The sequence below is a fragment of the Schistocerca nitens genome, chromosome 7 (assembly GCF_023898315.1).
Source record: "Schistocerca nitens isolate TAMUIC-IGC-003100 chromosome 7, iqSchNite1.1, whole genome shotgun sequence".
NCBI lineage: Eukaryota > Metazoa > Arthropoda > Insecta > Orthoptera > Acrididae > Schistocerca > Schistocerca nitens.
This window is the reverse complement of record NC_064620.1, coordinates 139,578,931-139,594,232: the sequence shown is the minus strand read 5'-3', so window position 1 is coordinate 139,594,232 and position 15,302 is coordinate 139,578,931. Positions and strand designations below refer to the sequence as shown.

The following is a 15,302-nucleotide window of genomic DNA, read 5'->3' as shown; positions in this document are numbered from 1 at the left end:
TATATTAAAGAATGGTGTTTACCATTTCTCACACCTTTTAAAGCATTTGACTAGGTTAATACTGAAAAGGAGCAGCTACAGTGGAAGAATATTCAGGAATGTTGTGTTTTTGTTAAAAGTATTGTACCAAATTTTCCTGTTGATGAAGACGAACTGTTTGATGAATTTTCATGTGCACAGAACTTCATAAAAAGTGAAGGAGACAAAGAAAGCGTTAGTGAAACGTGGTGTAAAATATTTGCTTATTTCAAAAGTAATAACATTAACATGAAAAACACGATTCATTTGGTGGAGTTTTGCCTGGCAATTCCTGGGTCAAATGCTGCTGTGGATTGTGTGTTTTCGTTAGTGAACTCTTTGTGGTCAGTTGGGAAAAAAAAAAGAAGTTGAAACAGTGAGAACCTTGCTCATTGTCAAAACATACTTTAATGGTGTATCGGGTACTGACTTTCATGATACAACTTCAAACAAAAATGCACTTCTTGATAAAGTACATAAAAGTGAAAAGTACGGCGATAGTGTGGCAGAATAATTGTAAAAAGTGATTTGGGGTCATCTGAGTGCACATTGTAAAGGTAAACTTATATGTGTATTAAATTTAGTCAATATAATATTTATGTCCCTTTTTTCCTTCTTTGTCCCAGGTTTTTCTCTAATTTATTTTAAATGTCCCCTTTTTCAATGAAAATGAAATGGATACCCTAGTGTAGGTGAAACTAATTTAATTGTTTAATGTTTTTACTAGCCACCCAAATCAGCTGTGACAGTTCTAGAGACATTCAAAGAAAGGCTACGCTCAATAGCACGTAAATAACCAGATCATGCACCACTAGTTGGAGGCGACTTTAACCTGCCGAATATAGACGGGATCTCCGTGGATTCATTGCAAGGGGTACAGACAGACCATTACGCAAAACACTTTTGAAGATGTTTTCTGAAAATTATTTTGAACAGCCAGCTCGGGAGCCCACACACATGGATATACCTTAGACCTTTTAGCTACAAACAGACTGACCTTATCAACAATGTCAGAATAGCAACAGGGATTAGCGATCATGATGTCATTATAGCAGCTATGATTATGAAAGTTAATAAATCAGTCCAGGTGCAAGGAGTGTGTTTCTGCAAGGTACAGCAGATAAGCAGTGATTAACATCTCACTTAGCAAATTTGTATCACATAGTTCTAGTAAGATGGATGTAGAGAAATTATGGGCAAAGTTTAAGCAGATTGTAAATCGTGATCTGGAGTGTTACATGCCTAGTAAGTAGATAAAGAATGGAAAAGATTCACCATGGTTTAATAACAAAATTCGGCAGATGCTGAGGAAGCAGAGGCTGTTGCACTCTAGGTTCAAAAGGGGATGCACAAATGACAACAAGTGAAGGTTAGTAGAGATTTGTGAATCTGTGAAAAGATCTTTGCACGAAGCATAGAACAGCTACCACTGTCACACCTTGGCAAAAGATCTGGCAGAAAACCCAAGAAAATTCTGACAATACGTAAAATCGCTAAGCAGGTCTAAGGCTTACATTCAATCCCATGGTGACCAGCCTGGTATGGCAGTTAAAGATAGCAAAACAAAAGCTAAAGTTTTAAATTTCACCTTCACGAAATCATTTACAAACAATGTCATTTGACCTTCAGATAGACTCTCATATGCACATACCAGGCATCGAGAAACAAGTGAAAGCTTTGAAAACCTATCACCAGGTCCGGATGGAATCCCAGTTTGATTTCGCAAAGAGTACTCTACGGCATTGGCCCCTTAACTAGCTGGCATTTATCGTGAATCTTTCGCCAGCACAAAGTCCAAAGCAATAGGAATAAAGCTCAGATGACTCCACTATATGAAGGAGGTAAAAGAACGGACCTGCAAAATTACAGACCATTATCCCTAACTTCCGTTTACTGTAGACTCCTTGAATATATTCGCTGTTCGAATATAATAAACTTTCTTTAGGCTAAAAAACTTATCTCCATGAATCACTGTGGTTTTAGAAAGCATCGCTCATGTGAAACTCAGCTTGCCCTTTTCTCACATGATATACTGATAACTATACATCGAGGGCAACAGGCAGATTCCATATTTCTAAATTTTCAGAAAGCATTTGACATGATACCCCTTTGCAGACTGTTAATGAAGGTAAGAGCACATGGAAGAAGTTCACAGATATGTAAGTGGCTCAAAGACTTCTTAAATAACAGAACCCAGTATGTTGTCCTCAACAGGAAGTGTTCACCAATGACGCCATCAGGAGTGCCCAGAGAAGTGTGACAGGATACTGCTTTTCTCTATATACATAAATAATTTGGCAGGCAGGGTGGGCAGCAAACTGCGGTTGTTTGTTGATGATGCTGTGATGTACTGTAAAGGTGTCAAAGTTGACTTACTGTAGGAAGATACAAGATGACTTGCAAAAAATTTCCAGTTGGTGTGATGAATGGCAGCTAGTCCTAAATGTGGAAAGGTGTAAGTTATTGCGGATGAGTAGGAAGAACAAACCTGTAACACTCGGATAAAATATTACCAGTGTTCTGCTTGACAGTCAAGTCGTTTAAATATCTGGGCATAATGTTGCAGAGCGATATGAGGTGGAACGAGCATGTGAAAACTGCGGTAGGGAAGGCACAAATGGCTGACTTTGGTTTATTGGGAGAATTTTAGGAAAGAGTGGTTCACCTGTAAAGGAGACAGCATAGAGGACACTGGCATACTGTTCCGAGTGTTTCGGATCCATTCTAGGTTGGATTGAAGAAAGACATCAAAGCAATTCAAAGGCGGGCTGCTTGATTTGTTACTGGTGTGTTCGGACAGCACAAGTGTTATGGAGATGCTTTGGGAACTCAAATGGGAATCACTGGAGAGAAGGCAACATTCTTTTCAAGAAACATTATTGAGAAAATTTACAGAACCGGTACTTGACACTGACTGTTTAATTATCACCCTGCCACCAACATAATCACACGTAAGAACAACGAAGATAAGATACAAGAAATTAGGGCTCATGTGAGGCGTACAGACGTTTTTCTCTCATTTAATTTGCAACGAACAGGAGGAGAATGACAAGTAGTGGTTCAGGGTACCTTCTGCCATGCACCATACAGTGGCTTGAAGATTATTTACCTACATGTAGATGTCACTGGCCAAAGTGATGACTTGTAGCTAACATTCCACTTGACATGGGGAATCAATACCACCACACTCGTTTTAGCAGCAACTTTAAGGGCCTTTAAATTGAAAAATGAAAAAACAATTATGGCTAAAAAATGATATTGAAGTGAGTGGGATATATGACCTGGCAGGATTACAAGAAATGAGCAAAGATGGTAATAATCTCATGGGAGGTGGGTAAATGCCATTGGCATAATCCATATCATTTCAGGCAGGGGTGTTACCTTCATAGCCTCGGATGTTATTGAATTTAGCATATGTTAAAATTCAGAAGTAAGAAACACGTATTTTTTGTTTTCCCCAAAAAAATTCCTGCCCCAAGACACAGGCCTCCAAAGACGACACTGTGAACACCATTTTGAAGATGGAAAACTCTAAAATTTTTTTTGAAATGCTGCATCTCTGTAACAATTCTAGATATTTTGATATGTTCAGTTATTCTTATTTGAAAGATCATCCAGCGAGGTCTGTGTTTTCGTGAGCAATCTGCCAGCTGACACAGCTGCAGTGTGTTTTTGAAAAGGACTGTTTGAAATGTCTTCTGACTGGGGCCACAGGAGAGTGGAGTGTGCTGATTGTCTGCATATCCATAGAAGAGTGATATATACGACAAACAAAACAACAGACTTTGTTCAGGTTGGGAATAAATGTTTTCATTTGAAGAGACTGTTTCAAAGTGAAGATGTTTCCAGTGACTACTTTTTGTGTTCTAAATGTTTGGAAAGAATAACAACAACGAGTATCTGAACAAGGTGAAGCCTCCCACAGTGCAGATGATGCAAATTTTGCATCAATAGAGGAAGAATTAAATATCCTGAATCAGTCAGCTACAGAGGTAGGTGTTAGCCCTGCTAAGAAACCGTGGTCAGTGAAGTCGAGTCATAAGCTCTAAGCATCAAGAAAGTGCAGAGAAATTACTAAAGCTATAGATGAATACACTACAGTAAAACTGAACACACTCTTCAAAGTAGAAATTCCATCTTCAGAAGAAAATGAACCAAAGCACTCCTGCACCTCTTGCCACATATTTTTCACAAATATTAATTTAGCTGCTGAATATTGAGCATCATACAGTGAAAAGGAGCAAGTTTTAACTATTATTCCACAAACATTTTCACAGAAAACAATTTTGAACCACATTTCATCATTATCAAAGTATATGGTAGACCAATCAAGAAATGTGTGGTCTGTAGAAGGAGTCTTTGGAAGACCAGATCGCTATTATGGTCATCCTGTAGAAGCAGCTCAATTTAAAATAGTGCAGTCATTTTATCTGGAAGATTAATGGGACTGTTCTTGCCAGAGTGCCAACAAAAAAGACTGTGACAGCTGTAGGTCAAAAAGTTGTGAAAGTGAAGAGGTACATGACTCGCAGTATTAAAGAAACTTTGGCAATTTATAAGACAACTTTACAACTTGACATATTGGAAGACCAAAATTTTATGCACCATGACCTAAGTGGGTAGTTCCACACCCACCTAAAGATGCCTGTTTATGTGTGTACCGCACGAATTTTGAACTTTCGTGTGGTAACTTTGAAGAACTTACTGGATCATGTGACATATGACATCTTGGTTGGGCATGTGAAGTCATAAGTAATCTCTGACATAACACTAAAGACTGTTTGTTTCAAGAATGTGGTGACTGCCCTGGAAAGCGAGGACTGTCTTTACAGACCCTTTGCCTGGAAGACATAGCAGATAACTCTGCAGAAATTACATGTGCGACATGGGAGGAAAATAAACTAATTAAGAAAATTGTTGCCTTTGACAGTTTCATTGATGAACTTGGATAATGGTCAGTGAAAGCAGCAACACACCAGCATCTGAAGAAATTGTAAACAACTCATTACAGCAGTGAAAGGGTGTGTACAGGCTGAAGAATATGCTTAGTGCTTCACTACGATTTTGCTGACAACTGGTCTGTAAATATCCCATAAGAAGTACAAGGGTATCAATGGAGTAATGACCAGATTTAAATTTTTACAGGAGTGACATATTTTGAAAACACTACCACAAGTGTTGCAGTCATAAATGATGACACAGGACATGACTCAGCACATGCTATGCTAACAATGCGCAAAATTCTTCAACTGCAAACAGGGGCAGAGAAGATCATTATTTCTGATGGTGCTCCTAGTAATTTTAAAAATTGTTACCAGCTATTTGAATTAAGTAAGTCGCTTGTGCGAACTGACTGGGTATACAGTGATACTAGTCACAGGAAGAGGCCTTGTGATGGTGTAGGACGACACATTTTTGGACTCAAAGTGATGGGCGAAATCATGTTGCCCACACTTTAAAGAGCAAGAAACAAGAAATGTTGTTTGTTTGGCCAGCACCTGAGAAACAGCTAGATAATATTCAAATTCACAACCTGAGAAGGGGGAGGTCTGTGGCATGTGACTGGTGGACAGCAGTTATTATAGACACCGGTTAAGAGTTAAATGAAATTGTAGTGAACTTTATGCTGCCACACAGACCAGCTGCTGGATACAGGTTTCCAGTCAAAGGGCAGCAACAACGGCATCAGTACTCACTTCCTGTTCACAATGTTTCCTATTGGTTCAACAGGAAGGCATCACTCTATATCAAAGGAAGATATTGAAGCAGTGGAACACATTTTTAGTTCATTGACTGACTTATTTCAGTACAAAACAGAATGCACAGAAGTTATACAAATTGAAACCTTTAGGTCTTTGGACCTTTCACATACCAGATGGAGTTTTAACAACCCCATGCAGGAAGAAAACAGGGAAAATATGGACAGAGAAAAGGAAAGAGGAACATAGCCAAAGAATGAAGTTATTTTGGGAAGATGAAAAGAAGAAGGAAACAAGAAAAAAATTGTTTGAGACTTTCCCAACGTAACTGCTGCTTCACTGGTTCGTGGGTGTCGCGCCTGGTAATGTTGTGAGAGACGCACAATATTTCAGCGAGAGCTGCTCGTCATCTTCAGTTGCTTACTGACGTGTTGCTGCAGTGGCTCGCCAATACATGTGCTGGCTCGCCAGAAAAGCGCAGGCGCAAAGGGTGGAGCTATAATGTCACCATAGACAAATCATAGAGCACGGCGACGTTCAGTGCCCCTTGCCGAAGAAACGGGCAACTTGGCCCAGCACCCACGCAGGCAGAGCGTTGGCGCCCTGTGTAAGTGGGTGGATTCCGATTCCCCAGCTGCGTAGACTCGGATTCGTGCCTTAGTGGCGCCACTGCTGGTTTCCATGCATTGCTGAGTTAACTCCCATGTCTCTTGTCATTGCTCAAAAGTATTTCGACTGCTTTAATGATGGAGTCCGAGTACATGGTGGCGGACGGTAGGATCTTTGTCTCTTCATAGTTCACACGATGTCCCGTGTCAATGTCCAGCAATAGCAGACTTTTCTGGCTGACCCAATGTTCAGCACATTTATCTTTAACAGTGTGACACGTCTGGCCAATACATGATTTCCCTCACTGGCACGAGATTTTATGTATCCCTGGTCCCCTTAAACCTAGGTTGTTTTCAACGGAATCCAACATCGTTTGCGGGACCATTGGTACCATTCTTCTTTCGGCAGCGAGATGGTTACGTTGCTGGTCATTTTGGAACCATTTAAAATGCTTGAAAAAATGAGTCTTACTAATCTTTCTAAACTAAAATTATGTTATAAGGCTAGGTTTTGATTTTTATGAGCCTGTTATGTGATAATGTGGTAATAAAACAGGTTTTATGTATGGCAAAAATATAAATTGTTTATAAAACCCATTCAACCTAAAGGTGGAAGCTCTCATTTTCAGGGAATGTAGAACCGTATGGTACTAATGGAGGGGGGAGAGGGAACAGATTCGCATTCTTGGGGGAAGAAAGTCCATAGATCATAAAGTTCAGAGCGCTATAGTAAAAGAACTTTGACACGCCAAGTCCAAATGGCGGATTTCTTTGATATCATAAAACAATTATCTTTCAAATAAAAAACCAACAAAATATCTAGAATTGTTCCCACAGCATTTTAAGTTTTTTTTCCAAAATTCACATCTACAGAATGGTATGTGTAACGTCATCTTTGAAGGTCTGTATCTCAGAGCAGAATTTTTTTTGGAGAAAACAGAAAAAAATACATGTTCCTTACTTAGTCCTTCATTTTAACAGACGCTAAATTCAATAATATCCAAGACTATGAAGGTAAGATTTTTTCCTAGCCTGCCTGAATTGATATGGACTATGCTCATTAGAAAACTTGGAAACGTTGAGTTGGAGTCTGTAACAGATGGAAGCATGACCATAAAACCATGTCATTTATGATCAGTCAACGAATTGTGCATTTTTAAAAATAAAGAGACATCGTCGTGAATCATGCCACTTTAAAAATAAAGCTCAAATAGCAGTTCTGAAGAGTTTCTTTTTACACACACACACACACACACACACACACACACACACACACACACACACACACACACACACACACACAACCTCCCCCATTCAACTTAAAGACTGATACAAGCAAGGTGTATGTCTACCATGTAGGTACGAAGGGTCCAAATGATGTGTGCTCATTTACGGACGATAATGAGAAATATATAGCACAAGAATACACGAAACTGCATCTATACTCTGATAACTGCTCAACTCAGAATAAGAAATACACACACAAAAGGTTTCTCTTGTACCCAATTCTCGGAGATTCAACAAACTTTACCATTACTTTCCAGTGACAGGGCACTTTCACACTGCAGTAGGATTTCTGAATTACAAAGAGAAGCAGGACAGATGGTTTACTGTGCAGAACATGATTCTTAATACTTCAAACCAAGTAATTTTTTTATTAGAGAGGGTACTACTACTGAAATACTAGATTTGAAAGTCATTCCCTCACTTGTGGTACAGGAAGAGAAGAATTTCTGGAGAAACAGCAACAAAAGGGTCTGTGACAGTTTTTATCAGGTCTTTCTTACATTTTGTTTTTGATAACAAAATGGGCTTGACTCAGTTTCTGCATAGGCCCATAGAGTGTGACCTGGCAAAGATTGCATCAGCTATGAGACTTACCACTGTTGAGTTTGTGTCTGTTCTGGGATGCCATGACCGACCTCATTTAAACTCTTCTGTCGGGAGAGTTAATTTGGAGTTGGAACAGCTACTTGAGTCGGGTACGGGGTTACATATATTGGTTTGGTTCCTGTTGATTCTCTCAGTAGGTAGGATTGTACTAGACATGGCCTGCAGCTCAACAGAAAATGGAAAACTGGCTGGGCTAATACCAGGAAATGTAAAGGCGAGGTAGGGGGGAGGAGGCACTGCCATGAGTGGTAATATACCAGTGGTCATATGTGTTAGGGCAGCACCTTTTTTAGGATAGGTAGGACAGAATGAAGTCAAGTTCTGAGAGAAGTAAAGGTTGAAAGAAACCTTCAGTTTGAGAAAGAAATCAAACAGCATAATCCTGGCACATTGGATCAGCGAACACAGCCGTTGGTTAAAAATTTACAGCAATCAGCAAAATTTTATTTCCACCAGATTTCATCTCGGTATATGTGAAATGCCAACTATCTTTAGTGCATCAAAATATTCAAGGACTTAGAAGTAAAATTAAAGGACTACTTATGTGCCTTGATGAATTAGAGTCACATCGAACCCGATTGATATAATCTGCCTCTCTGAACATCATGTGACCACTGGTCTAGATACCTTAAACCTTACAGAATTTAAGCTAGCCTGTTATTTCTGTAGACAAAATATGGAGAAAGGAGGAGTTGCCACATTTCTTAAAAACAGTTTTAAATTTAAGAATATTGACATTAATAAATTTCGCTAAGAGCAGCAATTAGAAGCATGTGCAACAGAGATAGAATTTCATAATAGGTCCTTCATAATAGTAGCCATATACAGAGCACCTTCAGGAAATTTCAACCCATTTATAAACGGTCTTTAAGATTTATTATCTCATCTAAAATTAAGAAACAAAGAACTAGACTAGTTGTTGCTGGTGATTTTAATATAGATGTCCTGAAAAACATTGTCAGTGAACAGTTACTGAAATCGGTTACATTGTCATTCAATTTAATTTCTACTATAAATTTCCCAACTATGGTGTAATGTTCTAAGACTGCCATTGACAATATCTTTATAGACTGACAATTCTAGGCAACTAAGCCACATTACAAAACCAGTAGTAAACGGGCTATCTGACCATGACATGCAACACGTAACATTAGATTTTGAAAATTGCCAGGGTAAAACAACTATCAGAACTGAGTACAGAAGGCCAATGAAAGTCAGAAACTGAGAAATTTAGGAAATTGCTCAAAGAAATTAATTGGATGATGTTTACAGCATACAATACACAAATGGAAAATACAAAACATTCATTAATAAAGTTAGCACCTTATTTAAAAATTGTTTTCCTCTGAAGGGAAATACGGAAGCGTCCGATCCCACCCGTCTGCTTTGACCCATGACGTCACAAATATGGCGGAAACAAAAACAAACACACACACTTTCCACAAGAAACCTAATGACACTAACGGGACAAGCGCAGGAAATGGGGTGTTTTGGGTGGGGTGGGGGGGGGGCAAAATAAATATAAACAAATATCTAAAAACAAAGATGATGTGACTTACCAAACGAAAGCTTTGTTGCGAAAGCTTGAATTTTGTGTGTATGTTTGTGTGTCTATCGACGTGCCAGCGCTTTCGTTTGGTAAGTCACATCATCTTTGTTTTTAGATATTTTTTTCCCACGTGGAATGTTTCCCTCTATTATATAAATATAAACAAATTTAGACGCCTTGCGTAGCTACAACGTGTAAGTGAAGACAGCCATGCATGAATACCCACCCACCTCCCCAGGGGTCTTAACCCCTGCGACCCATAGAAGATAAAGATGCTTCAGTAGCTGATTAGTGTTTTTTGTCTTTTTTAAAAAAAAAACAATCTCATGGGATAGAACGAACAGATCAGAAAGATAAATATAATAAACTAAAACAGAAATTGGAGGAGACAGATAATTAAAATAAGTAACAAGTGTTTTTAAATTAAAAAAAAAAAAAAATCTCACGAGATAGAACGAACAGATCAGAAAAGTAAATAAAATAAGATAAAACAGAACTGGAGACAGCCACACTCAAACCAAACTCCGCGCCGTCATGACGTCACACACGACAACACCCTTACGTCACGGGTCAAAGCCGACGCGTGGGATCGGACGCTTTTGTCGACCCCCCTGAAGGTAACTCAAATTAAGCAGAAGTCTAATAAGAAACCATGGATCACACAAGGGATAATGATCTTGTGAGACAAAAAGGAAACTATCCAATATGTAGGGACACCTTTGATACTAGCAGTATAGCTCGTTACAAAAATTACTGCAAAATATTGAAGGATATTATCCAGCAATCCAAACACCTGCATTATGAGAAGAAAATAAATGCATCCAGGAATAAAACAAAAACAATATGGGATGTAGTTCAGTCAGAGACAGGTAGGACCAGAAATTAGGAGGAACAAATAACTCTAAAAATAAATGAAGCCCTGGTAACAAACACATGTTGTGTTGCAAACCATTTAAACATGTATTTTGTCTCTCTTACTGATAGCACAGGGGTTGTCAGGTTCAGAAAATAATGCAATGGAATATCTGAGACCAGTGCACTCAGGTGATAGTAAAATGTAATTGACACTTACTTCACCCAAAGAAGTAGAATCCATCATAAAGTCCTTGAAATCAAAGCATTCTAGTGGTTTGATAACATATCAACAAAGTTAATAAAAGAGTGTTCACGTGAGCTTAGTCATATCTTAAGTTATTTGTGTAATCAATCACTTATCACATGAACATTTGTGGACTGGCCTAAAGATGCTGAAGTTATACCTCTCCACAAGAAGGGAACAAAGAAATGCCGTCAAATTACTGATCGCTCTCACTTTTGCCAGCTTTTTCAAAAATCTTTGAAAAGGTTATGTTCAAGTGTCTACTTAAGCACCTTAGTGAAAATAACATACTGTCAAAGTCAAAGTTTGGGTCTCTCAAGGGTTCTGATATTGAGAAGGCTATTTACACTTACAGTGAAAATGTCCTTAATTCATTAGACAACAAATTAGAGGCAACTGGCATATTCTGTAACCTGTCAAAGGTCTTTGACTGTCAATCAAAGCATTCTTTTAAGTAAATTAAAATTTTATGACATCACTGGTAGTGCTGCAAAGTGGTTTCAGTCACATCTTACTGGAAGAAATTCCATGTGGTGCTCCCCAATGCTCCAAACTAGGTCCACTACTTTTTCTTGTGTATATTAATGACAGTCATCTGTTACATTACCAGACGCCAAGTTTGTCTTATTTGCAGATGATACAAAGATTGTAATAAATAGTAAATCAAATATAAATTTAGAAAGGGCATAAGTGGTTCATAGCCAATTCACTGTCATCAAACTTTGAAGAGACCCACTATATGCAGTTCAGAACTTCCAAGAGATTTCGTTCTAGTGTGTGTATAAAATATGACAACATGGAAATAGGAGAATAAATTCAGTTCGGAGCGACATACTAACAAACTGCTGAAGTGCCTAAACAAGTCTGTGATTGCAATGCGAATGATGTCAGACATGAGAGATATAAATATTAAAAAACTGGCATATTTTGCTTATTTTCACTACATTATGTCATATGATATATTTTGGGGTAACTCCACAAACCTACAAAAATTTTTAGAGTACAGAAGCGTATAATATGAGTAATGGGTAGTGTAGGCCTAAATCCAAGAACATCGTGTCAAAACCTATGCAAAGTATTGGGCGTACTAACCACAGCTACTCAGTATATTTATTCCTTAACGAACTTTGTTGTAAATAATACATCTCTTTTTCCAGCTAACTGCTTAGTACACAGTATCAATACTAGGAATAAGAACAATATATATGTTTTTAAATCACATACTCTTGCCCAGAAAGGAGTCCAGTAGTCAGCAACGCCTATTTTCAATAAGTTACCAGCAACCATTAAGAGTTAAATAGTTTCAGACAAGGCACAATTTATACATAAATTTAAAGAATTTTTGGTGGCCAACTCCTCCTATTCCATCCATGAATTTCTCAAGTGCAGTAGACCATTTTAATGAAAATTTATCATACTTTAATTTTTAACAATACTTGGTTGTAACAGCCAAGTAACTACCAATTGTTTAAATCATGGATGTATGGAAAGCAGATGTAAGTATTAATCCTGTAAATATTAGAAGTTTAATTTTAATTCATGTACATAATTTTATTGTTTATTGACTGAGGGTCATTAAAATTAATGAAACTAAAGTTTTTCTAATTACATTATTGTAATGTGTTTATCACACAAGTTCCACACGTAGGAGGATACTCTCCTTTGTGGGTCTATGGAATGAATAATTAATCAATCACTGGACTGATTAGTCAGACATTTCTACCGGCCTCCAACATGGTCCACCGTGTGTGTAATTAAAAATAAAATAAACAACTTATCCATCTGGAATAATCAACCCAACACAATGAAAAACTGCAACGTTATGTGCCTGCCTAACACCTATCTATTCAACAGTAATTTTGAAGCTGCCTGTAATTAACGGCAACCAAGACGAATGCATCGACGACAATGATTACTTTTATACAATAATGCACTGGTATTGTGAAACGAAGAACTGCAGTTGTTATAACGTATGTAGTCAAGATAACGTTACAGTAATGTGAGTAAAAAGGAGTACACGAGAGCTTAATTTCTTTAAGGGCACCAGATTTCATCTTTTAATGATTAATTACATTACCGAAATATAACATAAGAAAGTCAATCTCTTAGCCAACAATAACACAATGCCAATAAAGATGCCCACATAGTAATTTAATGGTTTTTCTCAATTTCCCATAAATGTGTGGCAGTTGACTTACACCCTTTAAAAATATACGATTCATTTAGACTTGGATTCCAGTTTCAGTTAATTCAATCTCCCTACAACTCTGACGCCCAATTTAACACGATTTATAGTTCTGGGAAATACCATTTTATGGGTAGAAATCTGCGCCCAGATGTGTCTGTAGATCTTATTTGAAGAGAAAGCGACATTTTATATAAATTTGACCGTTCCAAAACATTAATCATTACAAAAGAAGTAGTAGTAAATACTGTTCGGAAGTCCAAACCCTGTAACAGCCTATCTAAGCACTGACTTCCACAGTTTCCTTCAGAAACCGTTGCGGAACGTTAGCAATCCCAACTCACAAATTGCTTGTCACAAAACTGTTTCATTCCTTCACTAAATTTAATTTTCTCTCCCATGGTGATCGTGATAACATCATCTATGGTATGTTTTACAATTACATCATACTACTCCTTAGTGGAAGTACGTACCGACGCAGACGAAAATCCAATACAAAACGTAAACAATTTGAAATTTCGAATGTATCTTCACACACTTCATACACTGTCCATACAAAGAGTCTGCATCTCTTAGTCCTTTATGTATCGTATTAATATATTCCACAAATCTGTAAAATGTATCACCTTTCAGCACAACATTAATATCAGATGTGGCACTTCGAAGTTCAAACACAGACCACTCACAGTATTTCACAAACATTCGTTAAACATTTCCCGCGCTTTCAGTATGGACCAAAGATATTTTCTAAGCAATGATTTACTTTGCGTGTAGTTCACCGACGAGCTACAAAAATAAAAATACAGTAAAACTTGATCAAAGTGGAACGTGTATCATCCGGAAGTCTGGCTAAACTGTAGAAACATTTCAGTTCAGGTGCATTCAATACAATTTTGCATTCTAATTTTTTGTACATGCGGAACGTCTCCAACGACGAAACTGAGCGTAAATTTTTAGACTTATTTACTAACTAATTTTATAATGCGGCATATGATTACACAGTACTACTGTACTAAAGTACACCTTAGTTATTAACGTCCGTGCTACTTTTAACACGAAGACTGAACAGCTCTGACCGTGCTGCTTTGCTGAATAATCATTTTGCCCGGCAAGGACAAGCATTCCAGAAAAATACAAAAATGGTTCAAATGGCTCTGAGCACTATGGGACTCAACTGCTGAGGTCATTAGTCCCCTAGAACTTAGAACTAGTTAAACCTAACTAACCTAAGGACATCACAAACATCCATGCCCGAGGCAGGATTCGAACCTGCGACCGTAGCGGTCCTGCGGTTCCAGACTGCAGCGCCTTTAACCGCACGGCCACTTCGGCCGGCAGAAAAATACAGCACCTGCCAGTTTCAGCTGACTTGTAGCACTTTAAACGACAATATTATGTCGAACGAGAAGCATGTGCCCCTAAGACTTAATGAAAATATTAAAATAGTTAAGACGAGTTACAAAAACAAGCTCTCTGGGCGCAACGTACTGTTGCGTTCCAAATGCGGTAAAAAACAAGGATAAGATACTTCATGAATGGATGAAGGGAATACGAAAATGAAAATAAAGGCGCAAAGACTGGAATTGAAGAAATTTACGAGATAGTGTGAGAATCGTTCGTAAGTGCGTGGGCGAAAAACTTACTTTGTCCAGGCACATGGTGGGGAGTGATGATCTGAAAGCCGCTAAAGAGCTTAGGAATAAGAAATTTAAGGCATCCACATGATGGTTGGACTGTTTCAAAGCTACACACTGTCTCGTGAGAAATGAAGTGTGTGGGGAAGCTATGAATGTGCAGCAAAGTGTAGCAAAAGAATGGAAGATAATACTGCATAACCTAATTGGGAATTATGACGCGAAAGACGTGATTAGTGCCGATGAAATGGAACTGTCCTATTGCACACTGCCTTCTAAATCTCTAGCAATTTGAGGTGAAAAGCGCATCGGGGGAAAGGGTCCAAGGAAAGAGTCATTCTGTTGCCGTGTGGAAACATGTTACGTAAACTGAAGAGCCATTGGTGACTGGAGAAGCAGCAAAATTCTACAGTTTCAAAACCATAAATGTTTTTAAGCTTACAGTCATGCTGAGAAGTAATTAAAAGGCGCGGATGGTGAGTGGTCTTACGGAAGAATGGCTGGGTTCTTTCAATGCCAAAATGAAAAAAGAAAATCGCCAAGTTCTCGCTGCCCTAGACAATGCAACCTGCCGACGGAAAATCAAGTTATCAAATGTAAACTGGCTTGGTTCCCTC

General features: G+C 38.2%; 1 protein-coding gene across 2 annotated transcripts in view; it reads right to left on the bottom strand.

Annotated features, from left to right (window-relative positions):
- The window catches only part of LOC126195160 (N-acetyltransferase eco), a 98,845-nt gene extending 85,061 nt beyond the window's left edge, over nt 1-13,784 (bottom strand). The window contains exon 1 of one of the 2 annotated variants that reach the window (XM_049933669.1): nt 13,525-13,784. The gene's annotated coding sequence lies outside the window, so the exon portion shown is untranslated. The remainder of the gene's footprint in view (nt 1-13,524) is intronic. The other variant, XM_049933670.1, reaches the window with a different exon arrangement.
- Nucleotides 13,785-15,302: the final 1,518 nt, after the last annotated feature.